The 4425-nt window shown below is 45.0% G+C and overlaps 1 protein-coding gene across 1 annotated transcript in view; it reads right to left on the bottom strand.

Annotated features, from left to right (window-relative positions):
* The window catches only part of MAPRE2 (microtubule associated protein RP/EB family member 2), a 163202-nt gene extending 162606 nt beyond the window's left edge, over positions 1 to 596 (bottom strand). The window contains exon 1 of the mRNA XM_021708955.1: positions 452 to 596. The gene's annotated coding sequence lies outside the window, so the exon portion shown is untranslated. The remainder of the gene's footprint in view (positions 1 to 451) is intronic.
* Between the last annotated feature and the right edge of the window lie 3829 nt (positions 597 to 4425).

Genomic DNA, 4425 nt, shown 5'->3' with positions numbered 1-4425 from the left:
GCAGCCCCTGCGTGCGCTCAGCGCCCCCCCCCGCCCCCAACCGGAGCCCCGAGGGTCGTGCGCGGACTCTTCTACTTCCCCAACGCCAAGTGTTCCTACCCTGGACTGCCCCGGCCCTCACCATCCCCCAACCCCCCGAAACCCTGTCCACTTTGCTTCTGCCAGCGTGGCAGCCCCGACTCCTTCCCCTCTCCCGGGGTGCGCAGAGCCGAGGACCCCAAAAGGGAGACGCGGTCCGCGGGAGCGCGGCGGGGTGCACACCCGGGGGCCGCGGCGCCGACCTCCGCACAACTTCTTTCTGGGTGCTGGGACCCCCGCCCCCTCGGTTCCGCTCACTGCAGACCTCAGCGGCGGAAGGAGGCGCGACCCGAGCCGGCCTGGGAGGGACGGCTCCAGGGCAGGGGGTGTCGGGTGCGCCAGGGCGGTACCGCTTTAAATGCACTTGACTCACCTGCTCCGGCGCTGTCGCCTCCTTCCTCTGCTGACAGCTGGGGGCTTTGTTTTCTCCACCCACCCGGTCGGCCGCGCTCCGCCCCCGCTGCCGCACGTGACTCGCCGCCTGCCGCCGCCACCGCCGCCACCGCTTGGCGAGGCCACCCGAGGGAGCCCGGCCCGCGCTTCCCGGGGGAGCAGGTGCAGTTGGGGACCCCCAAGGGGAGAGTCCTGGCAGGCCCGAGGTGACCCGCCCGAGCACACTCGCTGGGGCCCTAGGAAGCCAGGCTGAATTCGTGACAGGAATGAAAGTGACAGCCAGTGAGATAAACTAAGCTGTTCGGCCCCACCTGAGAGGCAGGAGGGCGGCGCGGTTGCAGAGGGAGCTGGAAAAGGCGACGCCCCAGCCTGAACGAAGTATCTGCCACCGGGGACTTGCACGCCCACCCAAGCGCACCTGCTTTATGCTCCACGGTGTTTGTACTCATACCTGGAGCGCGACCGATCATGAGTTTTGCAAACTAGTTTTTGTCGAGAGCACTATTAATTAAACTAGGCAATTCTGAGAATAATGCGATTAACAGTTTAATATAACCACGTTTTATTGGACTTTAAAATTTGCTTGTTGACGCTGTTGATGTTTGGATTCTTTTTGGAAAATGAAGTCCAGGCTGGAGAAAGCGAACTCCTGAAGATTATTGATGTGGGCACTTGTCCATTTGGCACAGCAGCTATTTTTAATGAAATGAATTGAGAAAACGTTCTGGCTTCGAGGCCCAGCTCAGGATCTGCTGCTTCTGGAAACGGTCCCGGACCCTCGCTGATCACAAGGATCGCTGGTGTTGGAAATGGCAAGAGCTTGTCTGAATTCTTCAGTCCTCGGAGAGCACACATGTAACCCCCTGCTCTCCCCGCCCTCCCCCCCCCCGCCACTCAGGGGGAAGATTGTAACTCCCTCAGCATTCATTAAAGCGAATTTTCATAGTGGGGTGACTTAGCACAATGCTTCAAAAACTTTAGTGTGCACTTGTTGAAACCAAATTCTGATTGTGCTGGGAGTTGGGCCTGGGATTCTGCATTTGGAGGAAACTTCTAGTTTCAGTGGCAGGGCTGAGAGTGCACGCTTTGTCATTGGTCCGCCTGTTTTGGGTCCTGACTGCACTCCTTGCTAGCTGTATGACCTTAGGCAAGTTTCTTAACTTAAATGTTAAACTCACGAGCTGTATAAGAGGGATGATGCTGATTCTCAGCTCATAGGGTTGTCTTAAAGAGGAAGTGAAAAAAACCCATGTAAGGCACTTATTGTAGTGCTTGGCACCCACAGTGAGGGTTCAGAAAATGTTAACTGTTTCCCTCTAGAGATATCCTTGTAGGGACAAAGCTGGCATAATGTCCAACGTGCCTGCAGGGGGTGCAGTGTGTCAAATGAATTCAGGGTAGCCAGTTAAGAGTGACTCCGGGCCCCCCACAGTGCCTTGGCTAGGCCAGATGTGTAGGGAAGGTTGATGAATAAACCTATGACTATAATGCAGAACAAATCATATGTGTTCCAAAAATTCTTCTGTTTCTACTTTAAGTCTTGATAAATTAGTTCTGAGACATTGAATTAAAGAATCATTTTGCTTTCTATTACAGATAATGTCCAGCTCCCTGTCAGATGGGTCATCTATTTTAATATCTGAAAGAGTAAATGGATTGTGGAGGAGCGGTACATTTTTTATCCTCATTAAAAACCTTGAAATTTAAATGTAAATGAATTTATTAATGAAGCTGTGGTATTCTTAGCTCTCAAAAATGAATGGGCATTGTCATCATAGCTCTCGTTTCTTCCTTCCTTCTTTTCCTCTCTCCGTCCTCCAAATATGGCTGTTTCCTAAGACTCATTTCTTGGTTTTTTTTTTTCTGTTTTTATACTCTGCTATTTCCCTCAGACATTTTATTCATGTTTTGTCTCTATGTTCAACTTTCAAGTGTGTGGAGATTCCTTCTGAATCTATACTCACATTCTTAACCTGTTTGCAAGCCTCCTCTCTGCCTTACCATTCCTTGCCAGGCATTTCCATCGGCATTCCCACTCACTTTTATTTATTTGTTTTTCCACTTGAACTCTTTTTTTTTGTTTGTGCAAATGTGCGGAGTGCATAGGAATTTTTTTATATGATGTTATGCTTAGTGATCAAGTCAGGGTATTTAGGGTGGCCTTCACCTGAGTACAATGCATTTTTAAAAAAATTATAGTCATCCTACTCTGCTATCAAATGTTGAATTTATTCTTTGCTGTATGTTGGTATCCTTTAGCCCATTCTCTTCACCCTCTTGCCTTCCCCCACTCACCCTTCCTAGTCCTTTATCTATTTTTCCACGCTTTTACCTTCATGTGTTCAAATTTTTTAGTTCCCGCAAATAAGGGAGAACACACAATATTTGTCTTTTTGTGCCGGGTTTATTTCACTTAAGATAATGACCTCCAGTTCCATCTATGTGACTGCAAATGGCATGATTTAATCCCTACTTTTCCTGAATAGCATTCCACTGATGGACATTTAGGTTGAGTCTATATCTTTGCTGTTGTGCATGGTGGTGGAATAAACATGAAAGTGCAGGCATCCCTTTGACATGCTGATTTCATTTCCTTTGGGTAGATACTCAGATGCTGAATCAAATGGTAATTCTACTTTTACTTTTTTGAGAAATCCTCATATTGTTTTACATAGCATTTGCACTAGTTTATATTCCCACCAACAGCATAGCAGAGTTCCCTTTCCTCTGCATCCTCACCAACATCTGTTATTTTTTGTCTTTTTAATAACCATTTTGACTGGGGAAAGATTATCTCTCATTGTGCTTTTGATTTGCATTTCTCTGATGACTAGTGATGTTGAACATTTTTCATAAAATTGACTGTCTTTTTCTGAGAAATGTCTATATTTCTTGCTCACTTTTTAATGGGATTTTTTTTGTTGTTGAGTTGTTTGAGTTCCCTGTGTATGCTAGATATTAGTCCCCTGTTAGATGAATAGTTTCAATACGTTGTCTCTTCACTCTGTTGGTTATTTCTTTTGCGATGCTAAAGCTTTTTAGTTTAAGTTCCATTTGTCTATTTTTTGTTTTTGTTGCCTGTGCTTTTGAGGTCTTAGTTATAAATTATTTGCTTTGCATTTCTCTGATGATGAGTGAGGCTGAGCATGTTTTCATGTGTCTGTTGGATGCCCATATATCTTCTTTTGAGAAGTATCTATTAATATCTTTTGCCCACTTTTTAAAGGGGCTGCTTGTTTTTCTTTCGGTGCATTTGAATTCCTTGTAGATCCTAGATGTTAGGCCTTTGTCAGATAAACAGTTGGCAAATATTTTTTCCCATTCTGTGGGCTGTCTCCCTGCTCTCTTGATGGTTTCTTTTGCTTTGCAGAAGCTCATTAATTTGATGAGGTCCCATTTGTTTACTTTGTTTCTTAAGGTATTGGTCTTTAGGGTTCTGAATAGGAATTGGTTCCCAATTCCAATTGCCATAGGAGTGTCTCCTGCATTTTCTAAGATTCTTATAGTTCGCTGTTTTACATTTAGGTCTTTGATCCATTTAGAGTTAATTTTTATGTATGGTGATAGGTAGGGATCCTGTTTCAGTCTTCTGCATGTGGTCAGCCAGTTTGCCTGCACCATTTACTGAGTAGGTTCTCCTCTCCCCAGTGGTTGTCTTTATAATAAAAAATTTTTAAAAATGATTTGCTTAGACCATTGTCCAGGAGAATTTTCCCTAAATTTTCTTATAGTATTTTTATAGCTTCAGGTCTTATATTTAAATATTTAATCCATTTTGAGTTGATTTTTGTATATGGTGAGATTTAGGGATCCAGTTTTATTCTTCTGCATATGGTTATCCAATTTTCTCAGCACCATTAATTGAAGAGGGTGTCCTTTCCCCAGTTCTTGTAAGTTCTTATTGGCTTTGTCAAAGACCAGTTGACTATAAACATGTCACTTTATTTCTGGATT

Source organism: Carlito syrichta, unplaced genomic scaffold (assembly GCF_000164805.1).
Source record: "Carlito syrichta isolate Samal-C Ts95f unplaced genomic scaffold, Tarsius_syrichta-2.0.1 Scaffold65441, whole genome shotgun sequence".
NCBI lineage: Eukaryota > Metazoa > Chordata > Mammalia > Primates > Tarsiidae > Carlito > Carlito syrichta.
Note: the sequence above shows the minus strand (reverse complement) of the source record. Positions and strands in the feature narration are given on the sequence as shown.